Source organism: Leuciscus leuciscus, assembly GCF_965113295.1.
Source record: "Leuciscus leuciscus genome assembly, chromosome: 15".
NCBI classification, from domain to species: Eukaryota; Metazoa; Chordata; class Actinopteri; order Cypriniformes; family Leuciscidae; genus Leuciscus; species Leuciscus leuciscus.
Genome location: NC_138739.1, coordinates 5,680,630 through 5,704,661, shown reverse-complemented (window position 1 = coordinate 5,704,661; position 24,032 = coordinate 5,680,630). Strand labels below are relative to the sequence as shown.

General features: G+C 37.8%; 1 protein-coding gene and 1 long non-coding RNA gene across 2 annotated transcripts in view; one reads left to right on the top strand and one right to left on the bottom strand.

The window, feature by feature from the left end:
• LOC309474946 (uncharacterized protein) overlaps positions 1–24,032 on the top strand; it is a gene marked incomplete at its 3' end in the record, with an annotated part of 99,198 nt that overhangs the window by 8,611 nt on the left and 66,555 nt on the right. The gene's annotated exons all lie outside the window — the stretch shown is intronic.
• Positions 567–13,672, bottom strand: LOC309475426. The gene is made up of 2 exons (XR_014197647.1): positions 12,920–13,672; positions 567–7,418 (listed from the first exon to the last, which is right to left on the bottom strand). It is a non-coding gene; the product is annotated as an uncharacterized lncRNA (long non-coding RNA).

Here is a 24,032-nt window from a genome sequence, read left to right as displayed (position 1 = left end):
CAAAATTTTGTTCGTTTGTTTTTGTTCATTGAACAGATTCACAGCCCTGATTGCTGCTACATTTTAAACTTGAAAGTACAATGTTTACATTTGGCATTTTATATATCAATATTTTATGTTGGGCTTTTATATTTCATTCATATTTTATATTTCTACATTCTTAATCAAACATTTGCCCTGAAGTTCTAAATAAAGGGAGAAAAATAATCACATATGAAAGAGTACATTTTTGAGTACTGTGGTGAGATCTGGTATTACTCTCACTTTCCTGAATAACCCCTGGTATCTCTGTGTCTAGGTGGTCTTTTGCTGTCAGGTCAGAATAGATATAACTCCCTCATTAGCTTGTTATAATTTATACCAGTAAATCTAGGTGTAGTCCCTACACTCCCAGGAAACAATAATAAACATCATTTACTAGACATATGAATAAAAATCATGCTTACCATCCAGCAGAACTTCTCTTGGAATCCTTGTTTTCTTTGTTTAGAAAAGGATCAATAAATTGCTCTGTCTATTGCTTTTTAGAACTGTTTGTAATAGCTGAAGTAAAAACTTAACAGTGATTGTCTTTTAGAAATAAAAATTTATTTATACAAAAGATTAAAACACTGGTTACACAAAATTAAAACTCGTAGCAAATTAAAAAGAAAATGTTACAGGTTATAAAACTTCAGCTTATTCAATCTCAACAGGGCAGTCCTGTATGAGTGAATATTACAAAGGCTAATTACCTTGATGCAGTTCAAGCAATTGGAGTAAATACGAACTTGTTCTCATCCGAGGTTTCTCAAGTTACAATAATACAGCAGAGCAAAATTAAACCAAACGAAATTCAGCTAGATTCAAACTAGAAGAGATTTGATTTCTCTCTAGGGATGCAATCGACATCAAAATCAAAAATGCAGCAACGTACAGTCAAAATGCAGTCATATTTATACGGAACTGGGTTACATTGTTCTAATACAGTTTCTTGGGTTTTTTCCAGAGGAACTCAGTCTCATGACTGAGCCTTGCAACATCAATCGTCTCTTGCTTCAGACGGGGGTTTTCGCTGATATCTCTGTTTCCCATATATGGGTATTCTTGCGTCCTTTCCGTCCTCTGCGCTTTGGACTTCTATGTATGTGTGTGCGTGCATATGTGTTTGGAAGTGTATTTGTAGGTTCGCAATACCTATTAAAATTCACAAATCCTGCTACACCCCCTCTCGAACGTACAATGGCACTTTCATGTACAATCCTCCTGTCAATTCCATCATGCTGCTCTCTAAGAAAATTCCTAGGGTAAATCACATCAAGTTCATCAATTTTAACTTTAAAAACAAATTGCGTTGGAATAATGAAGTCTAAGCAACACTCATGAAACCTATATACTAATTGACTTTCCCGATGGAAGAAACCCATCGTCACTCTCCCGTGCTGGGTCAACAGACTCTCCATGCTTCTGCGGAACCACCGCTGGGACACAGGTTTCCACCTGAACGAGTCCCGGTGTCTCGGGGCCTGATCCAATTTCACCAGATCCTCTGGGTACAGAGCCAGCTCGGAACCACTGTCCGCCAAGCTCTCGTCCAACACTCTCAGCTCCCACCGGGCTTGTGTCAGGCGGTGAAGACAAATCTAATGGATCAATCACATTTGCATAAACAATTCGCCCGTTAGCACGTGCTTGTTTAGTACAAAACCCCGAGACCACCTTATTTTTCCATAGGTAGGTCTGAATGTCAACACAGCACGTAGTCTTGGTCACACGTTCCCTGTTCCCAATTAGTAGTTCAAGTGCGTCATCTAAATCGATGATCAGCCATTTCATCGCAATGATAAATCTCATTGCATCATAGGTTAAGTAATGAGTGCAGCCTGGACCAGTAAAGTCAGCCCCTCGATCATAAAAAGCAAATGTTTTCATTTCGGCCATGTAATAACCCTTGGAAAGTATACATGATTGACAGAAGTTCTTAAACTCAAAACAATCCCGTTTGTATGCTTCAATTTTCAACGGGTAACATTTAACCTCTAAACATTCATCACACACTTTATACATCCCACATCCGTTGGCAAGTCTCCTGTCTCCTGGACCCTATAGCAATAACACAGAATAAAACAATCGCAAATCAACTGTTGTTATTACCTCTTAGGCACAGTAACCCCAAAATTCACATAAAATACTAAGTAACCACATATAAAACTTAATATTTCCCTTTTTATCTTCAATAAAAATAAAAGAAAATACAAACACAGATTAATAAATCAAATCAAAAAAAAAAATTGAAATAATCTAAAATCATGTAAAATGGCACTAAATTGCCTTTCTGTAACTTTCATTTGAAATTATAAACGAAAGAGAATAAACCAAAAAAAAAAAAAAAAAATTCATAATAATTAATTTCTTTTTTTTTTTTTTTTTCAAATAATAATAATGAACATAAAACAAAATTATCATCGTGAAAAAAAAATTAATAATAAAAAAAAAATTCCATTTTTTTTTTTTCAACTTGTCTGCCAAAGCAAGACAAAATCATAAGATCAGATCAACTTAAAACAAGATCATAATTAGGAATCATTTCCCCTATATTGTCGATCATCCATGCAAGAAAGTAAACAAAATAAAATGGTGATTGATCAATAAATCAAAGCAAAAATCAACTCAAAGTAAATGAACCCCTAATCCTATATGGTCTATAGAACCAACAACTTATTTTCTACATCTGTCTAAAAATTTAAACATTAATGAATAATCATTGATCCCAACCAGGATACCCAGAAAAAATAACTTTGGTTCGTTCACTTTTTTGGAAGTCCCCGCCATTAATAAAACAATAAAATAAAGTACCGCTAGCTTAATCACTAGTGGTCTTAAAACTGTATTCCTCCTATAGCTAATGATAACCAAAAACGTGTAGGTAAGGAATGCCAGTCCCAAACCAACATATTTAAGCCAAATCATTTTAATATAGCACTGTGTCAAGTTATACACAGCGATGGCCACGGCAAATATCATAACTGCGATAATTCCCTTAAAGCCAAAAATTTTAATATAACGAGAACTTCGAAGTAATTGGGAAATTAAAATTAACACTAATGAAAAGTCATCAAGAACATTATATAAGGTCAGGCTTAAGCACATCAAGACTATTTGTTCTGGCATGCGACTGGTCAATATTCCAGTAAGCCAATAGGAAATCAACCAAAAATTTACAGAGATAATACTCACAATCTCCTTTGGAGATTCGTCGCAACGCCATGTAGAATTGGTGCTATTGCCTGCCATCATCCCAAGTACTATTTCTCAAAAATTTTGAATTGAAAAGGCCCGAGGTTCCGTCTGCAACCGTCAAGTTCTGTAATCTTGTCACTCCCACAGACCTCCTTATAGCCCCTCTCGCTATACAGGTCACACCTCCGTCTCCAGCTCACTTGCTGTTTGAGGAAGTTAGGCCTTCCTGCTCCTCACTGGTTTTTGCTGAAACAGACACTTTCGAAAGTTTCCTGCACACCAGCCCCAGTTTTGTCGATTTAAACACCATTACTAATATGACAATTATTACTATGATAATTGTTAAGCAGATAATCACTATTTTTATGTAGTATCCATATTGTACTATTAGGTCCCAAACAGAGACCGCAAAATCCTTCACATTATCTACAACCCATAAAATAGCTTTTTTCTGAATTTTCCAATATACCGTAAAAATATCCCCCCTATTCGGTTTAATTAATTGGGCACTTAGATCCGCTACGTACACCCATGCCGGTCCAACGGAAAAACCCTCGATAAAATCATCGATTGGAAAGAAAAATCCTTTTAATTCAGATTCGCTATTAACCAGCCTGGCTAGAGCGCATTTTTTCATGACCTGATTCTGTGCAATCATCATCAATGGAGCCGCACTAGTTATAGAACTAATGTCGTACCACGCTTTAGCGCTACCCGCCGTCGTAGCTCCAATTCTCATTAGATCTTTAAAAGTACAAAATATATGTTCTTCCTCATGCATCCAAGATATATTAGGACTAAACCTTGTTCCTGGAGTTTTGACCTTCCATGAGTCAAACATCTCAGAGCTACAATACTGCTCTTTACCTGGGAACCATAAATATTTGACATCCTCATCTCGTCTAAATTCAAACCTGCCTAAACCAAAATTCCATGAACTGGATCTAATCTTTTCTTGATCATTATCCAAAATCTCCGGCCTCAGGCTATTTCGTGAGAACGGTTGAGATGTTTTAATATCAAATTTTGACGAGGCCATCATGACTCTATAATTACCATGTCTCAGTTCCGATGGTTTCATCATTGGTATGTAATATTTAGTACTCCAATAACCATGCGCTATATTGTGACTGTTCAGTCCCACAGTTCTATTATGTCTATAGTAAAATGTTATTGGGAATATGTCTTCATTAGCTTTCTGATTATTAAATGACCTCCACGTTATCGTATGATTACTGGTCTTATCTAGGCCCATCGCAACCGGAAAAACGTCCCATTCTCTGTATAAAAAGTTCGATAGGCCAATCCACCTCAAAGTCCCCTTATTACTTGCATCACTATGGTTCTTCCAGATGCCTTGATTGGTATGGGTTACTCGGAGAACACTAGACCAGCCCATACAATACAGAACAATAGCCGATCTATATTGCTGTTCAGTAATATTATTTAAAATATATTCCATAATACCCGAATGGTTCGCCAGCTCTAACGACAATCCAGGCCTAGGGCTATAATTTAAAGTCACTGGATGGAGTCTACTGCCTCCTACCCCGTTTGCCCACAAGGTGTCATTAATGGTCCATGTCATACGTTGACCTTCTGCTTTCACCATGTCATGATCTGGGTCCTGTAATCCCATCCATTCATGCCACAGCTTAATAATGTTAGCACCATGCTGCTCAAAAACTTTATCATCCCATATCGAGGTGTCATTCAAATAACACACCCATGCAGATGTCGTCTCATAAGCAGACATACAATGTTTATCAATGTCATACCAAAACTGATTCTCAGGTATATCACTTAGGAATATATTTTTCTTCAGAAACGGACATTTCTTGTGATTTTCGCACATTTCAATGGGCATAATGAGCTTCTCACATGTCACCCATTCTAATTCCACATAAGCTGGTTTAGGTCTATTTTTGTATATACCAATTATCAATACATACGGGTTTAGGCCCTTAGGCCAATAGCCTTTTTGCACTGGGTTCCGATTATCCATATTATTCCATGTATTCTTACTTATCAAATATTTAGAGCCGTCTGAAGCGGATCTTCCACTCCGCCCTCTGCTCTTTCTTTTATCATTTATTGTCATGGCAATAGATTTTTCAGAACTATCCTTTCCCAGCCAAGATCTCTTCACTATTGGGACAACAGTTTTAGTCAAACAATCCCAATCATCCATTTTCGTGATCTGTAGAATTGGACTATTCCACAATCTATATACAACCATGGTAGACGTCAAATTAAAGACATCCGAAAGATTATACTTAAGGCCCTGTAATTTGACATGTGTCTGATTATATCCTTTCAAGTAATTCCATCGTAACCTAGTTTTATTATTAACACTCTTGTTTCCATAAATCTTAGGTCCTTTTGTGGCACTCCTACGCTTAGTACCTGTGCAGTTCCAGAATGACTTGTCTATATCTTTTATAAATCCTTTAAACATATTCTTTATCATTTTTGGACCATATATAGTACCATCAAAATTCACAGTTTGATTGTAACATATTTTTGGTACAAGTTTCTCAACAACAGAACAGGAGGCTACTCCTACCTCATTTGTTTGATTTTCTACTGTGATTCCAAAACCAACTATAAGGAGACATACTACCAGAACCATCTGTAGGGCTAACAGGAACAGTCCTACTTCACTTCGAATACGAAGTAACTCCTGATACTTCCTCCTTAGTCCGCTTCCTCGTTTCACCATACTGTTGCTGAAAAACACAAAAAGATATAGATGCACAAAAAAACCTCCTAAGCTTTCCCTATCTGCCCTTTTAGCCATGCGGACATTCTGCTCAGTTTGTTAGGCTTTTTGATGTTCATCCTTTCAACTTTAACCCCCTCTATTGATTTGCCTATGCCTAGGTAATCAGAGGTGGTGGTGATAAAAACTTTCACCTGCCAAAATTCGCTTTTCCTTTGTGAATCAAGCTTAACTTTAATTCTAACTGTCCCCAAGAAGGTCTGTTGTGACCTTGCTCTGACAGTCAACGAGGTTTCCCTTACAAAATGACTATATTCTCTAGGCATATATATAGGAAATTCCTCCTGAAAGGACATTTTGGTCATCAATTCAACAAGTAAGTCATGCACATTTGATTCCTTATACATTCCTTCCTCTTTAAACTGAATTGAGCAACCATTGTCATAAAATGGATCCCTCACCACCGTTTTCCAACGGTTCAGGTCAGTATCCCTTGACAGCGTTTTATCCAAAACACTATTTTTCAACAATGGATCAGAATCCAATGGCATTGGGCCACCAGAACTTAACAGCCTTTCCCAAAGGAAGGCTTTCTCTGTATTACAGACCAAAGCCAAGGGATTCACTTCCCAGTTATTCATAATTTTATCATCAATTAAGCAGCCTAGACTTGTCTCAGTTTTTCTAGACTGCCAAACTTCCTTTAAACTGGTAATTTTTAACCATCGTTTTCTTAACATTAACTTGCACCTTGGACACTTATTCAGTTGTCCTTGGTCGTCTAGAGTACATTTACACTCTTGACCTCTGAGACTCAACTGTATCTTACAGTCTATGCATGTTTTACAACCACAATTTCCCGTGGTTAATTCATATTGCCAGACTGACCAACGTTGTCTGGACAACCGGCACGATCCACAAATGCTTACATCTCCCAGTGAACAAGATCCTACGGACCTGTCCGAACAAAACCATTTTGGTAAGATAGTCATTTGACTTCTAAGCCAATGCTGACTTTCTCTGACCTCCCTAGGTCCTTCCCAGAGGAGTTGACAAACATCCTGTTTGCCACAGATCACACAGTCAGTAGGTTTCCTTCGGGTTGTTGCAGTTCCTGTAACACAGTCTTTATGCCATATCTTTACTAAGAAAGAGTCACTAAAGTCTTTACACACTACAACAGTGCCCTCTGCTGGACACTTAGCGTCCGTCTGGAAACTTACTTTTGGCCTGTATACCTTACTCATGTTCAATAAATTAATCTTTGCTTTTCACAAGCTTTCTGATGGACCAAATCCCGTTAGCTTCTAATCTAACAGTAGTATTTGAAGTTAATTCAACTACTTTATCCTCAGTCCCCGTTTTGCTACGGAAACGTCCCTGTTTTTGCTTTAATAAGATAAATACTTTATCTCCTACCGTGAACGGGTTTTTGCTTGTGTCGGCTGGTTCACAAGTTCTATTGGTCTTCGTGACCCTATAATTAAGGAAATGGGTGCATTCATTAATTAAAGTATCCCACTCACCTAGGCCTTGATTCTTGACAAACCACTGTTTAGCCGATTTGATAGCCCGTTCCGCGCAGCCATTGCTGCACGATTCATACTTAACCGACTTAATTAAAGTAATACCCTGCTCTTTGCAGAAGGTCTCTACTTCACGACCGGTTAAATTATGCGCATTATCCCCTCTCAGACGTTGTGGCGTTCCACGGTATCTAATCCAAGTCTTTAGGCTGTCTACTACAACTGCACTTGTTGCTTGCTGACATGGATAAAGTTGTATAAAGTTAGAGCAATTGTCCACAATAATTAAGAAATAAACGTTCTTCCTCTTTGTCTTCGGAAAAAGAGGCCCAGCGAAGTCTGCACTTATTTCAACATTCTCCTTATCAGTTTTGATTTTTCCAAAATCATGATATATACTGGTCATCACTTTCCTACAATCAGGACAGTTAAGCTTAATCTTTTGATAATTAGTTTTCAAGTTCTGAATGTGTAGGCCCATCTGCTGACAGTATTTCGCAAGATATGTTGTTGAAGGGTGAAACAGCTCATCATGCAGTTTCTGCAGCAAGTCCCCTTCACTCTGTTTAGTAATCGCACGTATGCGTATGTATTGGTCAATTTCCTTATTTCCAACTGCTGCAGGCGTTGTCTGAACTGTGTGGCTTGATTGATGCAATACTTTAGGTTTCACAACCTTGTAATTTTCACTTATGCTCTTCCACAATTCTGCCTGTGCTAACGGTTTGCCTTTAGCGTTATTGAAACTATTAAGTTCCCACCTATCCAGGTGTTCAATTAATCCTAAATACGTGTATTCGCTATCTGTGATTAATAAACACTTAACGTGATTATTAGTTCTCATGTGCGATAACGCCTTAGCAACTGCAGTAACTTCAGCTTCCTGAGCACTTTTGTCATCCTCTAACCTTCCCTTTTCTCTGTGGATTATTTTACCTCTCAATTTCACCAGAAAACCCCACCACGTTTGTCCTTTCTCTGAGCTTCCGTCAGTAAAGTAGCACAAATGTGCTGGGTTAATCAAAGTCTTTTTCTCCTTTTTCGGAGTTTTTTCATGTCTAAATTCTATCTGATTGTCACTGATTAATTTAGTCCATTTTGACCAGGTAAAAGTGTGAACACGCTTATTTTCATTCACTAAATTCTTCGCTTCCCTGGCCAATAATTCAATACCTTCACTTTTGGCAATGACTATTATAGATCGTTCTGCAGCCAATGATTTAATGATTAGCAAATTTCTCGCTACCGTGGCTAATATATCTACTGCAGACAAATTCTCTTGTTTCCTCTGAGTAGTTGGTTTTTCATGAGAGATAAACATCACTGGGCTTTTACTATTACCTTCATTGAATAACACAACTTCCATTTCTTCGGGTGTGTTATCAATTTTGACTATAAGGTTTTTGTCAGGATCTCTTCTGATGATCCTCCCAGAATTTAAAGCCATTTCTATGATTTCACATTTGATTTTCTCAAGGTTTTCGTTCCACTTAAAATCTTCTCCTGAAGTGGCTTTATACAGCAGTTTTGCTTTAGCACTATAACCAGGTATTAAATCTCTTACAAAATTTAATCTTCCTAAGAGACTTTGTAATTCTCTCAAGTTCGTTATAGTTTTATTTTTTAATTCAATAAATTTTTCCTGGGTTGATTTAGCTATACCTCGGTCCTCACCTGATATTTCAAACCCTAGGAAGTCAACCTTTTCTTTTCCCAACTCTAATTTCTTCAAGTTCAAAAGAAAACCTGCATCTGTCAGTCTTTTTAACGTTTCTGCCAACACCTTCATATGTTCGTCCACTGTCTGAGTGGCTATTAAAACGTCGTCAACATAAACCGTAATCGGCAATTCCTGTAAAATCTCTAGAATCGAAGCCTGAAAAACGTTTGGAGCATTGCGTAATCCCTGAGCTAAACGGTTGAAGACGAATTGTCTGCCCTCATAGGTAAAGGCGGTCCGCCCTCGACTTTCCTTTGCTAATGGTATTGACCAAAAACCATTAGCTAAGTCGATTTTAGACAATATCTTGCCACCATTCAAACCGTTTGTCGCGTCCCGTGCATTTATTAAATACCTGGTATCCGGTACCGTTAATTTATTCAAAGCCTTGTAGTTACAAACTAAACGCCAAGAACCATCCCCCTTGGCCACGCCCTGAATCGGGGAATTAGTAGGACAATTTTCTCCTATACTTATTACCCCTTTTTCCAATAATTCATTTATTGTTACTCCTATTTCTTTATATGCTGCTTTATTTAGAGGGTATTGCCTCTGTGGTGCTGGAATTCCACCTACAATGGTATGTTCATATTTGTCGGACAATTTTCCGCAATCATTTTTGCTTTTTGCATAATGATTTTTATATTTTTCCAACAATTTTCTCAGCTCTACCTTTGGTAATAGGGTCTCGTTTATAACCCTATTCATTTCTGACTCCAGGTCGACCGGTTTAAGCCATCTAATTATTTTGTCAGAATCAGTAATCTTTTCATTCATCTCTTTAATAAGAATGGCATCCTTTAGACACATCAAATTCGAGCTGTCTAATATGCAATGTAAACCCTGCCAATAATACCTATCTCTGGTTACTGGCTTCATTTCATTACTAAAACCAAAAACCCGGTATTTTCCTTTTAACTTAACTGCCCCTTCGGGTAATTTTGTTACTGTCGTTACCTCAGCTCCCGTATCTAAAAGAAATCTGATACCATTATAATTAATAAAAAATTCTTGGTCTTTTGATTCTTCCACTAAACTAGAGGCAATGGTCGCTTTTCCTGGAGCTCTTATGTCCTATTGTTTTTTCTCTCTCTCTGTTCTATTGGTTTTGACAGTGCGTGTCCTTTCTTGTCTTGGTTCTGCTTTTTTGTTCCTCTTTTCGATATGGGCTTTTCTCTGTTCTTCGTTCATTTTTGCCCAGTCTTCTGGTTCAATATATTTGTTATTTCTTTCTGGCTTTCTATTCTGCACTTTTCTGGTCTGTGGTTTAAATTTCTTATCTATACTCCTCGTAAAATCATTTCTCTGAGGTTTCATTTTATTCCCCTCACTGGATTTTGGGTTAAACTTCTTGAAATCAGTCTTTGGTTTGACCCTAACCCCCTCTGCTGGTCTGCTTTTGAATTGACCTTGTGTTTCTTTCAACTTCTTCCTTCTTTTGCATTCTCTGTCATATCTGGCTGCAAATTTAGATAGCTCTGTCCAATCAGTCTCTGATCCCCAACTTGCTATCACCTGGCAGCCCGGCAGTTCAGGAGCTAGTTTCTTCAATTTAGCTACCATTTCCAGCTCGGTCCAGCCTTCGCTGGCTTTATAAGAAATATAAGGCCACAGACCTGTAGCTTTTACTGATTCTACTTCTTCTCTAAATTCCTCTTCCTCATCTGTCCCTAAGACTTGTGCATGATGGGCATTTAGGATTTCTAGCTTTAAAGATAATCCTGTATGGAATTTAATCATTTGCTCTATCAGTGATTTAGTAGCATTTATGGATTTTCCTAAATCAGCTACCATTTTTGCTTTTAGCATTTTATCATCCTTTGCACCTGGAAATCTCATATTCTGTAACATCTGAATTGTAGTAATGCCATCACCCTTGGCCTGTCTCGATGGACCACGCCTGGGCTTAGGAGTCGTTTCTTTTTTAGATGTCCCCTCTTTTCTTTCTCTTTCCTGCCGTGCAACGGCCGCTACTAGAGACAGATCTATCTGTGTGCTAATCAGAGAGGGCACTTCCTGACTGTCACTCTCCCCCTCTGTGTCAGACTCTGACCTCTCAGACTCAGACACAGAATCAGAAGGTTCCTCTTTTTTAATCTCCCTTTGCTCATATTTCTCATTACTATCCTTTTTGATAGTTCTTTTATTTAAGTTATCGCCCTGATTTGACTTTTGTTGTTTTCTGGGCGCTTTTTCTTTATTAGGTGGTGCTTCCTGGTGTGTGGCTTCTCTGAGTTTCCACACATCATTAACTGTTGGTTCCTGTTTTTCTTTTTTCTGTTCGCCTAATAACAAGTAACACAAGATTTTTGCATGCAGTCTAGCTGTTCTGCCAGCATATCTAATTTTGCCTTAGAACTAGTTCCGGGCATATCCAGAATTTCATCTGGAGTAGGTCCGCAAGCTAGTTTCACTATTTTCTGCATCGCTCCCTTTACAGCTGATAACTGTGAATCTCTGGGAGCAAAAATGAGACCAGGACATGTCAAAAATGTTCTTCCTCCCAGCCTGTCATGTTCTCTCTGATGAGAGCTACTTCGCCTCTCGCGAGATTGACTTCTAGATTTTTTGTAATTAACAATCTTTCTTCGAGGTATTTCCTCATCCTCAGTATACTCTGAACTCGAGCTTCCTTCTGACTCTTCATCTACTTTTATTTGATATCTTTCTTTGTTTTTTCTATCTGTAGATGTTTTATAGGGCCTAAAACCTGTCTTTTCTTTTTCCCATGTTTCTTCCCCTGTTATCAGGGGACTGAATCCGGCTAATATATTTTTACGTTTAGGAATAGCTCCCGTCTCTACCGTCGTCATGTCAAAGTTTAAACCTACATGACCATAGTCACTTCCAGCCGCTCCCTCCCTGTCAGTGTATTCTGAAGGGGTGGGGGAGTCAGCCGTGATTAAAGCGTCTGGGTCAGGAACACCGTTCCTGGTAACTCTTATGTCGGTCCCTTTAATTATTGGTACAGTAATATCACTATCCCCAATTTCAACGGTAACCTTTTTACTTCTACTTTTATGGCCTACTACCTGGACTAATTTACTTAATCCAGCTTCATTAGAAGTATATAATGTATCATCAGTAGCCAGTAGTTCCTCATTACCTACTAGCCCTGCATCTTTTAATTTTTTATTTAATTGGTCTTGCGATAGCAAAGTAATATTGGTTATTTTTTCCATGACTGTGTGAATCTGTACACTCCTCTGAGGCTCTTTTTTGGTAACAATCTCTTTATATGAGGTTTCTAGTTTAGGTACTCTATGGTCCTACAGCGCTGCCTCTGAGATCTCTTGTTACCTCTGTCGTGCCCAACCAACAATCTTATCTCAGGCGTCCCCGAGATATTTACTGAGGTTAGGAGGAAATAACTGTTTCAGTAACTTCCTCAAAGCACTAAGGAGACATTGTTTTGCATTTGGATTTAGCCGTTGTCTTAGTTTTTCGAAAACTATTGTTCCCTTAGGTTCTTGTGGGTTTTATTGGGCAATTAGACATTGACCCAATCCCGGACGAGCCCCCATGTGGTGAGATCTGGTATTACTCTCACTTTCCTGAATAACCCCTGGTATCTCTGTGTCTAGGTGGTCTTTTGCTGTCAGGTCAGAATAGATATAACTCCCTCATTAGCTTGTTATAATTTATACCAGTAAATCTAGGTGTAGTCCCTACACTCCCAGGAAACAATAATAAACATCATTTACTAGACATATGAATAAAAATCATGCTTACCATCCAGCAGAACTTCTCTTGGAATCCTTGTTTTCTTTGTTTAGAAAAGGATCAATAAATTGCTCTGTCTATTGCTTTTTAGAACTGTTTGTAATAGCTGAAGTAAAAACTTAACAGTGATTGTCTTTTAGAAATAAAAATTTATTTATACAAAAGATTAAAACACTGGTTACACAAAATTAAAACTCGTAGCAAATTAAAAAGAAAATGTTACAGGTTATAAAACTTCAGCTTATTCAATCTCAACAGGGCAGTCCTGTATGAGTGAATATTACAAAGGCTAATTACCTTGATGCAGTTCAAGCAATTGGAGTAAATACGAACTTGTTCTCATCCGAGGTTTCTCAAGTTACAATAATACAGCAGAGCAAAATTAAACCAAACGAAATTCAGCTAGATTCAAACTAGAAGAGATTTGATTTCTCTCTAGGGATGCAATCGACATCAAAATCAAAAATGCAGCAACGTACAGTCAAAATGCAGTCATATTTATACGGAACTGGGTTACATTGTTCTAATACAGTTTCTTGGGTTTTTTCCAGAGGAACTCAGTCTCATGACTGAGCCTTGCAACATCAATCGTCTCTTGCTTCAGACGGGGGTTTTCGCTGATATCTCTGTTTCCCATATATGGGTATTCTTGCGTCCTTTCCGTCCTCTGCGCTTTGGACTTCTATGTATGTGTGTGCGTGCATATGTGTTTGGAAGTGTATTTGTAGGTTCGCAATACCTATTAAAATTCACAAATCCTGCTACAGTACATATTTATATTCTATACTCTATATATATATATATACATATACTATTCTTTTAGTTTATATATATATTAAAAGAAAGTATTTTCCATGTGGTAAATATTTAAACTATTAATTGATTGAATTTACAGAAAAGGTACTATATCGTGATATATATCGTTATCGTGATATGAGATTTTGGTCATATCGCCCAGCCCTACTGTGGGATATGGGTTTTTTCTCAGATTGAGCTCCACTTGTGGCTCAAAAATGGGTTGAACACAAACTGTTCATGTATGTCTTCTTCAGTCTGTTGGCTATTTAGGTTTTTTCCTGGCACACGTCACTTACACATTTTGCACTTACTGCGGAGTCTTGTGTAGCCTAGACGGTTTACATATTTGTGCCCAAATGTACATTATATGTAGGCTACTGGTGTAATTGTTGAATACATATTTCTAAAATGATATGATGATATGATATGAGTTATTATTACACAATACTTTTTCTGACCTTTTTGAATTTTGCCCCTGACATATAAAACAAATTACAAAAAAAAAGGACAAACTAACACTAAAACTAATCAAAACTAAACTAAAACTAAGCATTTTCAAAAAATAAAAGCTAAACTAAACTAGCAAATGCATTTTAAAAACCAATTGAAACTAAACTGAGTTTGAAAACAAAAAGTCAAAACGAAATAAAAATAAAAACTAATGAAAAATGCAAAACTATAATAACCTTTGTTCTGAGAATAAACATGACTTTGTTTTCCTCACTGGAGTTAGGCCACACAACTTGCAATTTTCTAAAACAACATTCGGACGCAATAAATACTATATAATGGCATTTCTATGTGTTTGTCTTGTGTAAAGTCTGTCAATCATCATTAGAGCGCCACCCTCAGGCGGAATAACACAAGGACATTAGAATTCTGCCAAAAGTGTGTTTCTGATGTGTTCAGCGATTAGGATATAAAGCTTACAAAGTGTTTATCATAAACTAAGACCCGGAATCTGCCCTACCTAAATTTACAGCCAGGAGCCGCTACTGGTTTGTGCTGTTGCAAAATATTATTAATTTCACAGTTAAATGATTAAATGTATTTTAGTGAAGCTTCATTAAAACAACATCAAGTGATTTTAAAGCTTTAATCTGTGAAAAACTCTGTTTTCAGGAGTGTTTAGAGTTAATGGTGTTTGGCTAGTGTCAGTGAAAGAGGGAGATTCAATCACTCTAAACTCTGACACCAGGGACGGACTGACAATCTGTGCGTTCTGGAAAAGTCCAGAACGGCCGTCCAACCGAGGGCCGTCGGCAGAAAAAAAAAAGTCTAATAAAGCAATATGAACAGCCAACAGCAGGGGCACTAATATGATCACTTATATATGCTACGTGTAAAAAAACAACTGAGGAAGAAGAGTCGGCCTATAGCCACTGACAGAAAGTTAGTTTTATAAGGCTTAGCTGCTACCTATAGGCCTGGCCAACTGCACTTTTAAATTTGCTTACATTATATTTGAATAGTTAAGTGATAGTATAGCAGTGGTCTCCAACCTGGCGCCTGTGAGTTGCCCGCTAAACACATTCTATAAATAGCCCCAACTTGCCAATAGCGATCCACTGTAAATCGGGGCTCCAGACTTCGACTAAATGGTATAATTGTGCGACCTTTTCAACTAAACTTTTCAATTTGCACTTTTGCCTCTACAAAATTACCCAACTCTCTTTGATTATACGCTGTCATTTGCGCCGGTATGAGAAACATCAAACGGCAAACGTTCAAAAAGCGGAACAAAACTTGTTTGATCTGAGCAGCGCAGAGCATTATCAGCTCGGCCCAAATAACAGCGATCGCGACCAAAGCTGATCTCGATCAGGCAAACATTATTACACAGAGCTGCGCAGTCCACTGAGAAGCATTTCAATTCAGCGCAGAATTCTCTATCTTGTTGAAGATTTTATTATTTATGAAAAATGTATGGAGAAAGATGTTTGGCTCGATTGCTCCTCCAGGAGTGTGGTGGCATAATTTCAGTCATTGAAAATAAGAATGAGTGATTTAATTTAGTCACTAAGGTAGTATAACGGAGGGGACTGGATTTTGAAACTACACTCTGGAAAACGATAGTGAATGTGGGGCTTAAATAAGCCCCAGAGGAGGGAATGTTGAAGATTTTATTATTTAGAAAATAAGTAATTTAACAATTTTTTGTACACTATTATTTCCTTTCTGTCTGTGTATGACTTTGGGTGACTTTGGAACCTGAGAGATGTGTGGTTACAGCAGAGAATTCTATTTCAGTAATGTCACATGGTACAAAACTATTTCTCAACATACCTATAGAATGTATTACCATATTTGGGAGAAGGATGTAGGTATACGTTTGCTGGACAATCTTTCTAGAGGGTCTCTCTGCAGGTGCAGAGGGGCACTCGGCTTTGTTTTGTTAATAAAGTCTAATATTTCTGGTATCAAAGATCTCCGAAGTCATTCCCTGAAAATAATTAAACCACAACAAATGGCGCCCAACGTGGGGCTTGGCTCAGGAGCTGAAGAAGCCACGAAGGGATCGCTGGTGACTGACACAGACAACAGTGGCCGCTGTACTTTGAGGTGAGCAGTTTTGCTTTTGAATAAGGTATGTGTTAGTCACCAGTGGCCCGGATGTGGTAAGAAAAAGCTTCTCCAAATTTAAAGAACTTAAAAACTGAGATGTTTGATACCAGAAATAATTGCATGCATTGTCTTTGTAAATGTCAAGTAGTTGGTACTAGCGTGGGGGAGCTCCCGATAGTGTTTGCCAGTACTTGTTTAATCCTGAGAGGATTCTATAACTACTGGTACTGCTGATTTAGCGCTAAGAGTTTTGACGTACGTACGTAAAGTTCTGTGTTTGTTCATCAAGAGGGCCTTGAAGGATGATGAGCAAAAAGCATGCACACAGAGGGTTTGAATTTATTGATAAGGATATCAATTATTGATCTGTGGGTTCTTGTAAGTGGGCCTTGAGGATACAAGAATAGCATGAACACAGAAGAAGTTAGGTCTTATTTCACTCTGTTGTGTTGAGGAAGTGAATCACAGAGGTTTATGGAATAAGTTCAGTTATATGTACTTGTCAAGTGGGCCTTGATGGATGACAAGCGTACTGATATAAGGATATCAGTTATTGATGTTTTATACCTGTAAGTGGGCATTGATTGATACAGGTGTAGTTTAGCTTATATAGATGGTTGATCTGCAGACATTTGTAATGTATTGTTCAGATCTGACAGAGTAGAGAAAAAAAGAGTGTGTGAGATCATGTTGGTGTGCCTGTAGGATCCTGTGTGACTGTGGCTGTGGTTGAAAATAAGTGACCTCTGACCCTGGTTGCTTGAAGGGACAGAGAACGTGTGAATGACCAGTGAATGAAGGGGACTGAAATGGTGTGTATTAAGAAAGAAAACTAAAGGAAAACAATTGTTCCAAGATATTAACTATAAAGAATATTGTATAAAATAAGTTAAAATAATAAAATTTATATTTAATCAATAAATGTAATGATATATTAACAGATGAATATAAATAAGATTGCACGTGCTTAATATATATTATATCTGAAGACGTCTAAAATTTGTATCTCATTATCCCTGAAGACAGAGTGGAAAAAGTATTCCATTGCAGATAAATACGTTTGTGTTAAGAGAAAAATAACTGGTGCAGTGCTGAAGGTTAACAAGATTGAGTGACCAAGAACAGTCATAAATATTTTACAGAAATCTTAAAATCTTAGAAATGGGATTTGTGAATTGAGAGTAAATAATAAGAGGAATTTCTTGATGTTTGTTGAGAAACATACTAGATTATTGTGAACACAGCATGCAAATATAGTAGAAAGATTGAAGTCTGATTTTATGATAGGGAAAATTATTCAACTGTATTATTCTCAGATAATCAAAGTTAGAGTTATTGCTGATATTGCTTTTTCTGGCAATGAAGAACTGCTTACTAATAGAATGGGGAACTGCTATTGTCAACCAGTGAGATTTTTTATATAAAAAGAAATAGTGAAAAGATGCAGGTTAAAAAGTGGAATGTGATAAAGAACTAATAGCTTATATGTAAAAGTTTAATTTGATTCATGCAGATCTCTGAGTGTTCAAATTGCAGATGGCTTCAGTGTCCGGTGGAAGCAACAAGAGGGCAAAGGGCAAAGACGCAAATGCAGAGAGAAGAAGAGGAAGTGGGTGAGGGGTTCTCAGCTCCCCTCCTGAAGTTGACCAATCAAAAAGACCCAGAAAGACTGAATTAAGACTGGAAAAGGTGAAACTTTCACTTGAGACTTTTCCTGAGGACAAAGAGAAATACTGAGATGCAAAACTGGCAGGATCGATAAAAAGCCCAAACTAAGAAGAGGCAGAGAAACAACAGAGCCTATTCTCCACTCTGCAATGGCCTTTGAGTGACGGCTGGCAAAACACGTAGAGCGACAGCCAAGCTAAAAACAGCAGAACAGACCCTTACGGGGCACCACAGGTGTGACAAAACCTATGAACACTCTAGAGACTGCTTCACATTTGGTTAATTATTATATTAACATTATTCATTCTGATTATTCACTGGTCTCATAGCAATTCTTTATATTCTCTGCTAAACTAACCCTCTCTGCTTTTTCAGTAGGTACAAGTCCAGCTCTATAAGAAAAAGAAAATACAGAGAAGTGGGTGCTCAACTCACCAAATAGTTAAAACTGAGGCTGGATTTGGTATAGTGAGGGCTATTATATTAGACATATTGGGCAAAGAAAAAGATAGACACAAAATGTCAAAGAATTATTATTTTTGTTTGCAAAACCATGATACTGGTCACTCCATCTTGTTTTAATAATTTTCTAGAGATAGATTGGAGAAGAAAAAATTATGAAATCAAAAATGCTGTCAAAACTGGGATAATGAGATGGAAATGTTGTTGGCCATGGATCCAAGATTAGGTAGAGATCTCCAATTTTCTTCTTAAAGCAGCTCATGAGCAAAAACAAAAAGAATATGATAAAGTAGACCAAACAAATGACAAAATGCATTTGAGAAATTATAATTGGCTGTCTTACTCTCAACTGCACCATACTAAGGCCTATTATTCTGAAATATTTAATCTATTAGAGTTTGAAAAAAGAAAAAAGGGTTTATAACAACGGTGTTAAACTAAACATTAAGATCACTGACACTTCTGAATAGTGTTTGCGTAGCTGTGTGTGACGTTGTCCGTCAGACCTTTGGAATTCCACAGCTAAATTTACAAGTTCCGCATATAGAGCACAACCTGCGGAAGAAGAATGTGTGATGGCCAAATGAGTGACTGAGTATGAATGAGTGAGAGATGGTGTACACCAAGGCAAATCCATTATTTTGCCTACAGCTGTATCTAAATTTGATATGTGGGCCCACAGGGCATATTCTGCCCAATAATGACCATGGATGGATTTGGTTAATTTCCTGGTCGAAACTGTAGTGGCAATAGAAAAAAAAAAAAAAAAAAAAAAAATGTGTAAAAAATAAAATAAAACAGTACTGCATTTTGCGCAGCGCCTAACACATCTGACTTTCCTTTCAGAATATCATGATGGAGAATAACACATCTGATTTTCTTTTCAGCATATCATGAAGGAGCTGACGTTTTGTCAAAAGTATGAAATATTGTCTTTTAGTAAAGTGGGTTGAGTGTTGTCTAAGATGCCTGATAAATTGTGTGCTAACAGTGGGACTCAAAACAATGAGATAACTGAGCTGAATTGACTAATTGTAAAAAGTAATATAGGGGGTAAGACCCCAGAAGGGGACAGAACACCACTCAGCCCACATGATCATTTTACAGGTGACAGCAAGAAGGACACTGGGCCAGATGAGCAGATGATTTAATATGTTGTTGTCACTAACTGAACTAACAGAAATAATGAAGGTTTCATTCACAGATGAGAACAGTTCAGTTCCAGGAAGGTTACTAAGATGATTCAAACAAAAAGAACCAGTGACTGCTTTGTCATCTCAGAAAAGGCTTGTGCATTGATCAGCAAACTGACATTTGAGTCAATACCTCTCAACTTAAAATACACCAAACGACTCCAGTAACCCCCCACAACAGGAAGTGAGGGTTCAAGGACATGCTGGCAATGATCTTCCCTTGCCAATGAAAGTAAATTAAAAAGCCAATTACAACAACACACAATGATCAACATGAATGGAAAAAGAAGACAAACGACAAGAAGAACTTTAAATGAAAATTTGCAGAATGTGGAAAGCTCACAAAAAGTTGTGTAAAGAAGAGAGAATCAACAGAGATGAGTACAAGTTCAAAGTCAACATCAACCAAACTTTATTTAAAGGTAATGTTAAAGCCCTTGAATATACTAGTAGCAACTTAATAATAACCCCACCAGAAGGAAAAATATTGAATTAAAGAATATATCAAAAACAACGTAGAAAAGAAATTATAAATGATTTAAAAAGAAACAAAATAATGAATAAGCGACTAATTCAAGTAATTGTAATAGCACAGTAAGAATTAAGACAAGTCATGAAGGAAAATACAACTAGAACTAAATGACATTTAAAAAAAAAAAAAAAAAAAAAAAATTCATAAATGGTAATCAAAAAAAATTAAAGGAAATTAAAAGGCTAAAGAATAAGAAAAATAAAAGGCATTTCTGGCAATTTTTGACTACACATATGAAATCTGTGCCAAAAATAAAGGTAAAAAAGGAACAGTGACACAAATAGGCCATATATCAGTACCAGAAGGGCTAATAAAACACCTGGTAATGGATTATATGAGCAAGATAGAGAAAGGTAAAGGCAATGAAATCAGCAGAGGAGGGTCAGGAGAAGTAATTAAATATTCCCAGAGAAGTATTCCTTAGATTTTAAATTCTATCAGAAATAAGTTTAGATAATGGGACAGCAGTCATTCCAGAGAAATTGAAGATTAAAATTATTTGTGTGCAGAAACTTAAATTATAGAAAGGAAGTTTTAAGTTATAATGCTTTATGTTTGAAATGATTAAGATTAAAATTAGATATACAGAAAAAGAAATGTACGTACAATGAATATGTAAGATAGTATAAAAAGTTATTTTTGAGAGTTATTTTTTCTAATTGTCTAATGAGTTTATTGAATGACTTGTATGAAGTAAATGTAACATTGCTCTTAAAGCTTTCTTAGTTTGAGTGATTACATGTGACATAATTAAGTTTATTCATGATAGTTAATTTAGAAATTAGTAGAAAGGAAGAAAAGGTATTCAGTTAAGGTATGCTTGAACTGAGGAGTTAAAATGAGAAGAAGCTGCAACACGTGACAATAAACATTTTAAAAATGGTATTTATTGTTTAAATTTGGTAATAAAGTAGACAGAATTTGAAATGTAAAACGTTATAACGAAGCATATTGCGATTGAATGGATAGAAGGTGCACTACAATGTTATGTTTGTTCATCAACTAAAAATTACTGACTAAAAGATTGATTCTTCAAATTTAAGAATTGATATTCCTTCATAAAAATAAGAAGCGAATAAAAATGAGAGGAAGTAATTTTTCCCCAGCCCTATTTTAAATCAAAGTTGATATGGATTATGCAAAATTAAAAAGCAAACTAAACCAATGATTTTACTATAATTGTTACGGACTGCTCCGAGACTTGAAGGTTGGGATCCAAATGCAGCTTTTAGTAAACAGAGTAATCCAAAGAACAGGCAAGGGTCATACACAGGCAGGCAGTCAAAACAAAGAAACAAACAAAGAAACAAAACAGGCAGGGACCAGAGGCAAGAGAGTAATCCAGGGACCAGAGGCAAGAGAGTAATCCAGGGAACAGGGCAAGATATCCAAAACCAAAATACAAGAAACCAGGGAAAACGCTCAGAGATGCAGTGAAACACTTAACAAAACTTCGCAGTGAGTGATGGGGTGAACCAGGCTTATATGGGGTGAACTAAACAAGAAGATGAGATACAGGTGAATGTGATAATGAGTGCTGATGAGTCCAGGCAGAGAATGATGGGAGATGTAGTCTGTGAGTGAACATGAGAGTCAAGTGTGGAGTGCCCTCTGGTGGCTCTCGAGGGCACTCCAGCTGGTTATCGTTACATAGCCCCTCCCCAAAGAGCGGCTCTGTGCTGGGCAGGACCAGCGGCGAAGAGGGCTCTGTGCTGGATGGAACCAGCGATGAAGAGGGCTCTGTGCTGGATGGGACCAGCGGTGAAGAAGGCTCTGTGCTGGACGGGACCAGCGGTGAAGACTCTAGCTTGGCGGGCATGCCGCTTGCTGTCTCAGGCGCGGCGGGCATGATGCTCTCAGTCTCAGGGGCGGCGGGCATGACGCATACTGCCTTGGCTTCGGCAGATCTGGCGTGAAGTGCGGGCTCGGCTGGACTGGCGTGAAGTGCAGGCTCGGCTGGACTGGCGTGAAGTGCAGGCTCGGCTGGACTGGCGTGAAGCGCAGGCTCGGCTGGACTGGCGTGAAGCGCAGGCTCGGCAGGGCTGACGAGGAGAAGCTCAGGCTGAGGGGATACTGCGGGCTCACGAAGCTCCTCCTCTACCCCGCCCACAGTAAACGATGATCCGCTTAACAAAAGGGCCAGATCAATATAGTGCTCCAAAGTCTCGTGAGGATCATGCAAGGGCATGAATGAACTGAGCGGTTCAGATAGCCCTCCCCGAAAAAAGATCTTAAGGCATTCTGTGTTCATTGAGGTGAGATTTGCCAGTTCAATAAACTCCTCGACATACCTCTCAATCGGCCGATTCCCCTGACGGAGACGCAGGATTTGTACTGCTATATCTGATGGCATCGCTGCTGGATCTAGGTATGGCGAAGTTTTCTGTTACGGACTGCTCCGAGACTTGAAGGTTGGGATCCAAATGCAGCTTTTAGTAAACAGAGTAATCCAAAGAACAGGCAAGGGTCATACACAGGCAGGCAGTCAAAACAAAGAAACAAACAAAGAAACAAAACAGGCAGGGACCAGAGGCAAGAGAGTAATCCAGGGACCAGAGGCAAGAGAGTAATCCAGGGACCAGAGGCAAGAGAGTAATCCAGGGAACAGGGCAAGATATCCAAAACCAAAATACAAGAAACCAGGGAAAACGCTCAGAGATGCAGTGAAACACTTAACAAAACTTCGCAGTGAGTGATGGGGTGAACCAGGCTTATATGGGGTGAACTAAACAAGAAGATGAGATACAGGTGAATGTGATAATGAGTGCTGATGAGTCCAGGCAGAGAATGATGGGAGATGTAGTCTGTGAGTGAACATGAGAGTCAAGTGTGGAGTGCCCTCTGGTGGCTCTCGAGGGCACTCCAGCTGGTTATCGTTACAATAATCAGCAGAGATTTATTATAATGATTTGTCTTTATTATAATGAAAACATTACATGAAAAAAGTAGAATGACTTGTGTTTGGAGAAAAAATAGCAAATACGATTGAGTCAAAAAGTTAAGGAAAACTTGATTTAAAGATTAAGGAATGTTTTCTGAAGTTGCAATATTGAAAGGGGGTTATTATTCTGTTGTGTACTTTCCATATCAAGAAGATAATGAAAACTAATTTTAGAGGGCAAATAAATCATATATTATTAAGATTGGGTTTATAAACCAAATTGAGATTTATAATCATTGGACGTTGATGGAAGTACCTCGAATAAGGATGAAGAAGATAATGAATAAGCCAGATCCTCGGTGTCTGGGTCAAAGAGAATATCTACACCGCAGAAGAACTTTATAGTATAAGGGATTTTTATGTTTGACATATTATACATAACTGTGACAATAACAGACAATGCTGAACCAATTTCATCAACACACTTGTAACAATGTTTGATGTTTGATTAGGGAGGATTTGAGTCTTTTACTTTCTCCATTGAAAGAAAAACAACTGAAAGAAAGAAAAATGTATGGAGAAAGATGTTTGGCTCGATTGCTCCTCCAGGAGTGTGGTGGCATAATTTCAGTCATTGAAAATAAGAATGAGTGATTTAATTTAGTCACTAAGGTAGTATAACGGAGGGGACTGGATTTTGAAACTACACTCTGGAAAACGATAGTGAATGTGGGGCTTAAATAAGCCCCAGAGGAGGGAATGTTGAAGATTTTATTATTTAGAAAATAAGTAATTTAACTATTTTTTGTACACTATTATTTCCTTTCTGTCTGTGTATGTCTTTGGGTGACTTTGGAACCTGAGAGCTGTGTGGTTACAGCAGAGAATTCTATTTCAGTAATGTCACATGGTACAAAACTATTTCTCAAAATACCTATAGAATGTATTACCATATTTGGGAGAAGGATGTAGGTATATACGTTTGCTGGACAATCTTACAGCGGGGTCTCTCTGCAGGGTCTT